Source organism: Geotrypetes seraphini, chromosome 12 (assembly GCF_902459505.1).
Source record: "Geotrypetes seraphini chromosome 12, aGeoSer1.1, whole genome shotgun sequence".
Taxonomy (NCBI): Eukaryota; Metazoa; Chordata; class Amphibia; order Gymnophiona; family Dermophiidae; genus Geotrypetes; species Geotrypetes seraphini.
Window position 1 is genome coordinate 15212945 of NC_047095.1, and position 12911 is coordinate 15225855.

General features: G+C 39.6%; 1 protein-coding gene across 5 annotated transcripts in view; it reads right to left on the minus strand.

The window, feature by feature from the left end:
* Positions 1 to 12911, minus strand: part of SLC35A3 (solute carrier family 35 member A3) — a 126580-nt gene that overhangs the window by 17849 nt on the left and 95820 nt on the right. The window lies entirely within an intron of this gene.

Here is a 12911-nt window from a genome sequence, read left to right on the forward strand (position 1 = left end):
GGTAAAACTTTTTATAGTTTATAAATCTTTCCTTTTGGCTAAGTCTTAATAATAATATTGTCATTTATAGCTAAAGAGACATATGATCAAGAAACTCTTTTATTTTACTTTTGTGATTATGATAAACATACCGAGGGCCTCAAAATAGTACCTGGCGGGCCGCAAGTTTGAGACCAGTGTTCTAGATGATTCTAAAAACCATAAGTGTACAGTCAAACCTCGGTTTGCGAGTAACACAGTTTGTGAGTGTTTTGCAAGACGAGCAAAACATTCTCGTAAAACTTGTCTTGCAAACCGAGTGTTGACTCGATTTACAAGCACCCCTCCCGATAACCGGCATCGCTCCCCCGCTCACAAAGGCCCCCCCCCCCGCTTGAACCGGCACCTCCCCCCCACCCCGTGCGAACAACTTGGCACGCAACTCACAGGATGTGCTGGTGCCGCTAGAAGATCTTCCTGCCTCTGCCAGGCCTTGAGCATGCATCTGCGTATGCTCAAGGCCCGGCAGAGGCAGGAAGATTTTCTAGCAGCAGCGGCACGTCCTGTGGGCTTCATGCCGGTGCCAGATGGGAGCAGGTAAGTTCAAGTTGTTCGGGGGGGAGCCTTTGCGAGCGGGGTGGGGGGGGAGCAGCGCCGCTGGCCTCGGGGGGGGGGGAACATATCAAAGCGAGTTTCCATTATTTCCTATGGGGAAACTCGCTTTGATATACGAGTATTTTGGTTTACGAGCATGCTACTGGAACAAATTATGCTTGTAAACCAAGGTTCCACTGTATTTGAGAGGTCATCACACATATAAATGTGCCAGGCACTGGTGTAAATCCTCATGCCTAAATTAGGCTCAGATCCCTCTTAATCTATAACAGCACATGTAAATTGCAGGAATACCCCGATTCATCCATGACCCTCTCATGGCCACATGTCCTTTTCAGAACCAAACATGTGTGTGTGTGTGAGAGAATTTTAATCAATGGCAATTAGCACCAATAATTGATTATTAGAACCCAAATGGTTTGTTATTCAATTAAATTGTGCACAGAAATCAGGCGCACACACTCAATATTTATCATTATGTATAAAATTAGGCCAAATACGTATTATCTGTACTTAATGTTTGGTTATTCAACAACAAACCAAAGGCTAGCAGATCTGCAACCTGGTGGTCATCTAGCAATCAAAAACACCAATATGTAATATAAGCATCATCTGCCTCAGTACGGCTCTTATTTTATGACTGTCCGTAACCTCAGGATTTTCATTACAATGCTGCTGATCATCACTGGTCTTATGGCCAACAGAAAGATGCTGGACTGGAGAGCTAGGGCTGATTAGGAGCCAAGTGTTAAAAGTCCTGTATTTATTTCCAGTATATTGCAAATAATATTACTCATATGCTCACAACATATTAGTGTCAGTAACAGAGGTACTGAGGGAGGCAGCTAGTAGACAGTTAAGAGGTCCTATCTTACTGTCCCGTCCCATCCCCCGTTCTTTTTAAAGAGGGATACCTCTACAGAAGGAGCAATGCTCCCTCTAACCTGCGTTAAACATCAAGTAGCTGAGTAAAATTCAGGGTAGCTATAAAGCACAGCTACTTACCTGTAAACGATATTATTTGGGAACAGCAGACAGATATTCTCACATGTGGGTGATGTCATCCATGGAGCCTGGTATGGACAGTGCAAAAGTGTACTACCACTTTAAAAGTCTCGAGGCTGTCCATACCGCATATGCACAGGTGTCTTCCTGCCTGACATCGGCTCAAGGGACCGCCAGTTCAGTAACAAAGCTAAGAAGCCAACTAGGGGAGATGTGAGCGTTGTGAGAATATCTGCCTGCTGTCCTCGGATAACACCTAGGACAAGCAAGCAGCATATTCTCACATGTGGAACTCCTTAGCTGCCCAAGATCATGCCTCTGATAAGACATGTTTGGGTTTATCATGAGTCTAGCGAAACCAAAAGGTTTGGTTGGGCAGTTGGCATCTTAAGTGGAGAATAAATTTTGTAGAAATGATTGTCCATACTGACTATCCTTTCTCCAAATAGTGGGATGTGAAGATATGAATTGAGGACCAGGTGACCACTTTACAGATGCCTTCAATGGCACTGGAACGTAGGTGAGCTACTGAAGTGGCCATTGCTCACACTTTATGTGCAGCCACATGGCATGCCAGCGTCAGTCAGGCCCAAGCATAGCAAAAGGAGATCCGGTTCTCCAGCCATATGGAGGTGATTATCTTGGTAACAAGAACTCCAAGTCTATTAAGATTGAAAGACAGGAACAGCCGAGTAGAAGTTCTGTGAGACTTGGTCTGATCCAAGTAATAAGCTAGTGCATGTTCACAGTCCAATATGCAGAGTGAAGCTTCTCCAGGGTGTAAATGTGGTCTTGGAAAAAAGACCGGAAGGACTATAGTCTGGTTGAGATGAAACTCTGATACAATTTTAAGGAGGAACTTGGGATGAGTATGAAGACTATGGAAAAATTATTGAAGATTGGAAGTGAGGTAAGTTGAACAACTCAAACAGTGTGCAGTCCTCACTTAACAGGATGAACTATTCAATAAAAGAACAAACCAACTTGTAACGTTCTTCATCTTGCTTTATTCAAAATATATTTTCTCTTTTCATTCTTGCTCCAATGCTCATAAGCCCGACGGGACCCGTTTCGCCAAACTGGCTTTATCAAGGGTTCCAGCAAGGAGCACTATACAATATATAATAAATTAAACAATTAATCAACATATTATCATAATTTATATACAACATCCTGAAGAAACTGTATTTTAACTAATAAAATTATCCATATTTAATATGCAAAACTGCAAATCCTATATAATTATTTATTTGAATTAATCAATTATCATTCAAATTCATTAATCTGTACTAAAACAATATACACCTTCATAGCTTATGTTAATTACATAATTACATTTCTCAATAAATATTAATAAATACCTCCATACAACAGACATTGGTAGAATAGTATTGGAAACCCACATATTTGATAAATACTTATTTGTATTGTGTCCAACTCATTTATAATATATAAAAAAGAAATTAACTACTTTATATATATTCAACATATCACTAAAATATATCTAATGCACAAATACAAACCTTAATCATTAATTAACTAAAAAATTAGAAAAACTATTAATCATTAATCAATACATAGATATAATCATTTGTATATATATATCCTCCTACCTTTTATCCACTAAGTGCCTCATTAAAAACCAATATGATTAAATAATAAATAAATATTCTTTATACACCATCCCTCTTAAAAACATATTACTCATAATTAATAAATAAATATAAACACTCAATTAATAGTTATTTTCTAATAAATACATATTTTAAAACCTATATAATTAAATGTCATTTCATAAGTGAATATTCTTTAAATACCATCACTCTTAGAAAACTATTAACTCTCAATTAGTAAATAAATATCATATATATATAATCTCATGTTTTTTCATCCAATAAATACATATTAATACACCATTAATATTTAAATTTTTTTTATAAAAATATATATGCACAATTAAATATTAATTAATAAATAATAATAATCAATCATATAAATATGCATCCATATGTTAATCAACAAATCCTTAGGTAAACTATAATAGAGCATAAGATAGTCTAATCTATAAATGTGCAACTATATATGATTATTTTAAAAAACTCATAAATTATCAAAAATTAAAAGTCTATTTTAAATTCAAAACTAAATGTAATTATACCATCCCTTTTAAATGAAATAATTAATAATATGTTAACCTAAAAAAAAATATAAATAGAAATAGTGTCGATTGGCAATTCATTGTTTAATTTTCATGTACATTGTTAAAGGTTGCGCGTATAATAACTGTTGTTAGGGGACCGTGACTCAAGTAAATTTCACCTGCCTTATATAAACTATATTGGGTCTAAATTAAGCCTCCTCATAATACCGTAGTTTATGCCTGTGGTGCTGAGAATATTATAAAAAACAAAAACCTCATAAATTGTGAGTAGCTCAGAATTGTTTAAAGCCTACATTAAAAATCGCTACTTAAACTAATTTAGGCTTTATTCAAAATTCACTCGTAAATGGCACAGCACCTATTCAATATGAAAGCCGAAAATCATAGTTAGAAGCTCCATGAAAAGGAGACTGGCTAAACTTACTCAATACGGAAACTTCTAAAACTTTTTTTGAAAAACCTCCATTACAACACAATAAAAGTTACTGACCTTAATTTGGCTTCCTCTTGCTCACAGGGCAGGAGCAGTGTGTGGTAGCCATATTGTTAGCTCTTTTATACTCATAAGAGCATGCGTTGAATGACGATTTACCTAGTGTTATGCGCATGCTCTTAGTGCCAAACTTTTGAAAAAGAATTAATAGCACTTACACTGAGAAACAAACAATAAAAGAATATTAAATAAAATAAAAAAACCAAAAATCGTCCTGTCCCGCTGCAGGAGCCAAGGTATAAAAGCCAAATAGCAATCTCGTGGGCTGTTGCCATGGTAACGACTCGGCAAAAATACGGCATTACGCGCATGCTCTTAGTGCCAAACTTTTAGAAAAGAATTAGACTTAACAGCATTCACTCTGAGTGACAAAACAGTGAAAGAAAATAAAATAAAAAGCCAAAAGTCATACTGTCCCATTACACAAGACAAGGCAGAAAAGCCAAATAACAATCTCGTGTGGCTGTTGCCATGGTAACGACTCAGCAAAAACTCATCATGGATACTAACTAAATGACTGAGATTAATACATATGTAAAGGGAAAAAAACCAAGAGTATGGACTTTGAAAAACAAAAATAAAAACAAATATGTCTAAAAGAAAGGTTTCCAATCTATAAAACTATTCAAACCCATAGGTTCAATGGACTTCAATTTAAAGATCCATTTAGTTTCTTTCTGTGCTAGCCTCTTCTTTCTATCTCCTCCTCTCTTATTTTCTAGAACATGATCAATTGCAAGGTATTGAAGATCTTCAAACTTATGCTGATGGACTAAACAATGTTCCACTAAAGGTTCAGCTATATTGGAACATTTAATGTTGGATTTGTGTTCCTGCATGCGAATTTTAAAAGCTCTAGTTGTCATCCCAACATATATTTTATCACAGGGACATTGTATGACATAGATAATAAAAGTTGACCTACAGTTTAAAAAATGATTGATTTTATATTCTCTATTATCCATGGGGTTCCTCCAGACCTTAGTTTGTATACTCATTTTGCAAATGTTGCAGGAAAGACATTTGAAGAAACCCATAGGTAGACTCATCCTTAAAGGCACTCCTGTTTTCACCACTTTTTAATATCTCTTTTAAATTCTGATCTCTGGAGTAGGCTATTCTCAAGGTAAGATTTTGCATAGATGGATGTATGGTGATGATGTCCCAAAATTTATGCAAAATATTGGAAATTGTACTGCTAAACTTATTGTATCTCATGACACAAGTTATAATGTCATTTTCGTTTTCATTGTTTTTTGATGATTTCAATAGCAGCCATTCTCGGTTACAATATTTCGCTCTTTTGAACGCTTTTTTTACCACTTTCTGAGGATAACCTCTGGATAATAATTTTTGTTCCAGAATTTTACTTTGTTTTTTAAAAACATTGAAGTCTGAACAATTTCTCCTGAGTCTGATAAACTGGGAAAACGGAAGGCTATTTTTTAGTCTACTTGGGTGATTACTCTCATAGGATAATAATGTATTTCTATCGGTCTCTTTTAAATATACGTCTGTCTTAAAAAAATTTTGATGCTGCTCAATGGTTAAATCTAAAAAATTTAACTTAGTAGTTGAATATGTCATAGTAAAAGTTAAATTATTCGGACGCCCTGGTGGAAACTGTTTATTTTTATGGACCTTTGGTAAAGTGTAAAACATTGGAGTTGTAGGATGTTTATTCACTAAAAACTTTTTATCCCTTTCAGTTAGGAAACCTTCATCTACACCATTGGAAACTATCCTCTCAATTTTACTCATGAGGCGCTTAGTTGGATTCAGGCCTGTTACGTAATAAACATTTTTATCATCTAATTGATTCTTAATCTCTTTCAAATAATCATTTGTATTCTGGACAACAATAGCCCCACCTTTATCTGCTCTACGTATGGTGATATTTTTATTATTACATAAATTCTCTAGAGCTATTCTCTCTTCTTTTTTATATTTTGATGACTATAGGTTTTTTTAGATGTCTGTTGTTCTATTTCCTTTAAAACACACTCTTTGAAGATTTTAATGTTGTCTTCCATAGGAATAGGTGGATACCATTGAGATTTGGGATTAATAACAGTATGATCTAATGTATTTTCTTTCCCAAAGAAGAAGGATCTAAGATATAGTTTCCTGACAAACTTTTCCATATCTATACTAAACTGGAAGGGGTCAAAGGCTTGTGTAGGGACAAAGGAAAGACCTTTGGAAAGAAGGGCTGTTTCAGCTGAAGTTAACTCTATATTTGAAATATTCATTACCACCCCACCATTTTGGTCTGTGACCTGGTGGTGGGTCTGGATTGATTCTGCCCTCTGTTTCTCCATCCCCTGTTTCTGCCTCTGCCTTGCCATAAAAAATTTTTATTATTATAGGAGAAACTCCCTGAGGAAAGAGAACTTGAACTGCTTGAAGTGGAAACATTAGAGACAGGTCCATTAATATTTAAAGATTGGTCATCAATTGAAAGCTTTGTTCTCTTATTTGACCAGTTGTATACAGTATTATTAGCATAGTCCCATTCATCTCGCTTAAAGAGTGATGGTATTTAAAGAATATTCACTTATGAAATGACATTTAATTATATAGGTTTTAAAATATGTATTTATTAGAAAATAACGATTAATTGAGTGTTTATATTTATTTATTTATTAATTATGAGTAATATGTTTTTTAAGAGGGATGGTGTATAAAGAATATTTATTTATTATTTAATCATATTGGTTTTTAATGAGGCACTTAGTGGATAAAAGGTAGGAGGATATATATATACAAATGATTACCGTATTTTCACGCATATAACGCGCACGTTATACGCGTTTTTACCTACCGCGCATACCCCTCGCGCGTTATACGCGTGAGCGCGGTATACAAAAATGTTTTTGCATAGTTCCCACCCCGCCCGACACCCGATTCACCCCCCCCAGCAGGACCGCTCGCACCCCCACCCCGAACGACCGCTCGCACGCGCTCCCACCCGCACCCGCATCCACGATTGGAGCAAGAGGGAGCCCAAGCCCTCTTGCCCGGCCGACTCCCCAACTCCCCGACAATATCGGGCCAGGAGGGAGCCCAAACCCTCCTGGCCACGGCGACCCCCTACCCCCACCCCGCACTACATTACGGGCAGGAGGGATCCCAGGCCCTCCTGCCCTCGACGCAAACCCCCCTCCCTCCAACGACCGCCCCCCCAGCCGACCAGCGACCCCCCTGGCCGACCCCCACAACACCCCCACCCCCATTCCCCGTACCTTTGGTAGTTGGCCGGACAGACGGGAGCCAAACCCGCCTGTCCGGCAGGCAGCCAACGACGGAATGAGGCCGGATTGGCCCATCCGTCCCAAAGCTCCGCCTACTGGTGGGGCCTAAGGCGCGTGGGCCAATCAGAATAGGCCCTGGAGCCTTAGGTCCCACCGGGGGCGCGGCCTGAGGCACATGGGCCCAACCCGACCATGTGCCTCAGGCCACGCCCCCAGGTGGGACCTAAGGCTCCAGGGCCTATTCTGATTGGCCCACGCGCCTTAGGCCCCACCAGTAGGCGGAGCTTTGGGACGGATGGGCCAATCCGGCCTCATTCCGTCGTTGGCTGCCTGCCGGACAGGCTGGTTTGGCTCCCGTCTGTCCGGCCAACTACCAAAGGTACGGGGAAGGGGGGTGGGGGTGTCGTGGGGGTCGGCCAGGGGGGTCGCGGGTCGGCTGGGGGGGCGGTCGGAGGTTCTTGGGGGGGGGCGGTCGTTGGAGGGAGGGGGGTTTGCGTCGAGGGCAGGAGGGCCTGGGATCCCTCCTGCCCGTAATGTAGTGTGGGGTGGGGGTAGGGGGTCACCGTGGCCAGGAGGGTTTGGGCTCCCTTCTGGCCCGATATTGTCGGGGAGTCGGTGGTCCTTCGGGGTGGGGGTGCGAGTGGTCCTGCCGGGGGGGGGGATGTATCGGACATCGGGGGGGGGGCATCAGGCTTTCAGGATGGGGACAGACCTTCAAGAGGGACAGGCAGACCTTCAAGGGGGGACAGGACTTTCAAGGAGAGTCGGGGTGGCCAGAGGAGAGTCGGGGCGGGCGAAAGGACAGTCGGGCAGCATGCGCGGTATACCCGTGAGCGCGGTATACAAAAGTTTTTGTACATAAAATCGTGGTTTCTGCGCGCTATACCCGTGTGCGCGTTTTACACGGGTGCGCGTTATCTGCGTGAAAATACGGTATATCTATGTATTGATTAATGATTAATAGTTTTTCTAATTTTTTAGTTAATTAATGATTAAGGTTTGTATTTGTGCATTAGATATATTTTTAGTGATATGTTGAATATATATAAAGTAGTTAATTTATTTTTCATATATTATAAATGAGTTGGACACAATACAAATAAGTATTTATCAAATATGTGGGTTTCCAATACTATTCTACCAATGTCTGTTGTATGGAGGTATTTATTAATATTTATTGAGAAATGTAATTATGTAATTAACATAAGCTATGAAGGTGTATATTGTTTTAGTACAGATTAATGAATTTGAATGATAATTGATTAATACAAATAAATAATTATATAGGATTTGCAGTTTTGCATATTAAATATGGATAATTTTATTAGTTAAAATACAGTTTCTTCAGGATGTTGTATATAAATTATGATAATATGTTGATTAATTGTTTAATTTATTATATATTGTATAGTGCTCCTTGCTGGAACCCTTGATAAAGCCAGTTTGGCGAAACGGGTCCCGTCGGGCTTATGAGCATTGGAGCAAGAATGAAAAGAGAAAATATATTTTGAATAAAGCAAGATGAAGAACGTTACAAGTTGGTTTGTTCTTTTATTGAATAGTTCATCCTGTTAAGTGAGGACTGCACACTGTATGAGTATGAAGACCCAACGTATCGTGGTAGAACATTGTTTAAGGATGGTCTGACACAAGTGCTTGATATTCACTGACTCTTCGTGCAGAGGTAAGAGCAATGCGGAAGACTACTTTCTAAGTGAGATGTTTGAGGGGTGAAGTCGAGAGTGGTTCAAATGGAGGTTTCATAAGAGTAGAAAGAACAACATTAAGATCCCAATACACTGGAGGAGGTTTGATACTTGGCTTGAATACCTCTTCAGCGCTTGACTTTTTCATGTGTATTAACAGAGGACTTAACATTACAGTGAACCCTGATGCAGGTGTTTCTTCGCTGAAATAGAGTACTGTGTTGGGTCTACATTTGATGTTTGTCCTTTTGCTTTGGAATAAACAAGTCTGTTTATATTTTTGATTTCTTGTGGAGTGTTCATTGTCCGTTCCCACTGCTTTTTGTGTGTTTTTGAACTCGTGGGTTCTTGTCCTGTTGGACTTTTGCATTTTGGTTTGGTATGGTACTTTCATGAATCTGGATACTAAAGGATGTATTGAGAATGGCTTGTTGTCCTCTATGACTGACCTTCTTTTCCATTTGTTTTCCCGGGAAAAAAGTGCACTGGTACTGCAGTTCGACTTGAGCAGTGCCTTCGACCTTGTTGATCATGACCTCCTGCTTAGGTGCCTTGATTCCATTAGCATTTCCAGACAGGTACTAAATTGGTTCACGGGTTTCCTAAAAAAAACATACTTACCATACAGCGAAGGAATCTACTCTCAAGCTTGGTCCAATCCCTGCGAAGTGCCACAGGGCTCCCCACTCTCCCCCTCACTTTTCAATATCTACATGGCATCACTGGGAAATATGTTATCCGATTTAAAACTGAAATCGTACATATACACGGATAATATAACAATTATTATTCCCATAACCTCAATGACCCAAGAGACAGAACAATTCATCTCATCTGTCCTTACTAAGGTAGAACATTGGACTATGCACTCCAAACTAAAACTGAATCCCCAAAAAACCAAGATTTTCTTGGCAAGTCCCAATAACAAGATCATGAACACCTCGAAACTAAATGGATCAGACTATCCAATTAATCCTACAACCAAAATCCTTGGCGTCACCCTGGACTGAAGCCTGATGTTTGAAGATCACACTAATGCTCAAGTCAAAAAATGCTTTCTCACTCTATGGAAACTTCATACCATTAAACAATACTTCAATTTATTTTCCTTTAGACTGCTGGTTCAATCCCTAATCTTAAGTATCTTAGACCAGTGGTTCCCAACCCTGTCCTGGAGGACCACCAGGCCAATCGGGTTTTCAGGCTAGCCCTAATGAATATGATTGGAGCAGATTTGCAAATCTCTGTCTTCCATTATATGCAAATCTCTCGCATGCATATTCATTAGGGCTAGCCTGAAAACCCGATTGGGCTGTTGGTCCTCCAGGACAGGGTTGGGAACCACTGCCTTAGACTACTGCAATATTATATACTTGGGATCTCTCAAGAAAACCATCAAACGACTGAGAGTCATCCAAAATGCTGCAGTCCGTCTCATTTATGGCCTCAAGAAATCAGACCATGTAAGTCCATATTACAAAAAACTACACTGGCTGCCTGTGGAAGCAAGGGTCATTTTTAAGTTTGCTTGCCTTTGATTCAAAACCATGACAGATTCATCCCCAACCTATATGTCTCACCTACTTGTTCGCTTTTCCATCCCTAAAGGGCTGAAACTACAATAGCTACCTCGATAGAACATTATCATTCCAAGCAGGCAAATGGAACAAATGTTTAACCAACTTCATCTCAAACGCACTTTCGTACCAAACATTTAGGAAGCCAATAAAAACTTATCTCTTTGACAAATTTCTCTGACTCCCACTTCAACCTGATATACTTCCAAAACACTTCCAGATAAACCTGACTAAACTTAACATGCCACTGTAATTTCGAAAGTTCTCTGTAATGTCGCTGTCTGTATAGTCTCTTCCCTTGTAAACCGCTTAGAACTGTTTGTGGTATGGTGGTATATAAAAATAAAGTTATTATTATTATTAGCCCTTCACTGTTGCTCCTAGGTACGAGAATGACCCAGACAAGATGTGCACTGTATTTCCAAATCAGACAATACTTTTATTTGTAAGCAGAGTATATAAAATGTAACAGCAGAAATGTACCAGTAACAAGCTGTACTATCAGATTGGAAATGCAATGGAGAGAGAGAGAGTATACAAACAGAAGCTGGCAGAGTCTGAATGTATGGGGGTCTCTAAGGAAAAAGCAGGAAGGGAAGCCCAATACACAGGCTTCATTTTGGTCTACACCCTTACATCCTGTGCCACCCCTGGATTATTTCAATTGGTGCAAAAATGCTTCTGTACTGCCCCTTCCTCATTGCCCCCTTGTTACTGTGTCCATATCTAGAGAGTTGTTTACTGTCTTTTGTGAGTTTTCTGTGGTCAGGTCCTTTGTCCAGATGTGCAATGGCAGTTGCAGATGGCAGTTGTTTTTGGGTCACAAGATGTGCTGACAGTTGACCGTTATCACCTGGTTTCTCTGTAAGGCTTGGCCCTCTCCTTGAAAAATGAAACTTATGTGACCACAGGTTCATCTTAGACACAGTAGAAAATGCTCAGTAGAAATGTCTTTAATTTGCATATAGTGGCAGCATTTCATAGGGCCCACTGGCCAAACACCCCTCTTTCATGGGGTTCACTCCCCAGGCACCCCTCTTCAGTATGAAAGGCAGTAATAACACTAAGATGGACTCTGACTGAAGAAGTTTTCAGACCAAAGATAGAGAGCTGTTAAAGGTAGTCCAGAACTGATAGTAGAGAACAAGATTTTGGATCAAGGAGTTGAGGTTATACCAGACAATGAATTGAGTCCATTTAAAGTGATAATAAAGTGTGTGGAAGGTTTTTTAAAGGCCTCAATTCTGACTGATACTGGAGAAGATAGTGTAAAAGTATCTTGAGATACCTAACAAACATAAATTGGGATGAAGAAGAGAGCCTTCATTCCATGTCAGCAGCATTGGACAGATTTGAAGCGTTATGGACTTCGTACACTGAGCTGAGGAAGAAAAGGGAACCATGGTTGTCAGTTCTTGGAGAAGTCTGAGTAGAGTCTTCCTGAGTACAGGTATACTATTGGAGAGAACGCATAAAGGAACTTGCCCCGCCAGTCAAGGAGTAAAGCAATCGACTCCAGATGACTAGGAGAGTAGATTCTGGAACAGAAATCCAGAATTTTGTGATTGCGAGGGGAAACAAAGAGGTCCACTTCTGGAGTTCCCCAAAGCTTGAATATGTGACGTAGTATGGATGAGTTGAAGAACCATTCATGTGGTTGGAGAAGGTCTTTTCAACTTGTCTGATAAAGTAGTCTGACTCCCTGCCAGATAGACTGCTTTCAGGATCAGATCTGCATTGCTTCTTGGCAGAGTAGATGAGGTCATTTCCTAGATATGGTATGTTGGAGAGAAGTTCTTGCACATTAGCATCAAGGTCAGAGACTTGAAGCCATGCTTGCCTCCTCATGGTGATGGAAACTGCCAATGTTTGGGAAGTTATATCAAAAGCATCAAATACTGAGCCTGCCTGTTTATTAGAGCCAAGATATTAGTTTGTTAGGCTTGGGGTTTTTGTATTAATGTACTAGTGACCCAGATGCATATTTAGTACTTGTTAAGTTTGAATGATCTCAACAAAAGCGTTAAAAAAAATACTGTCCGATTGGGAGAGCCCGTTGCCTCTTAAATGGGCAGATGGTAAACTTAAGTATTTGGCTCTCCAGGGACTTGTCTGCTTTGT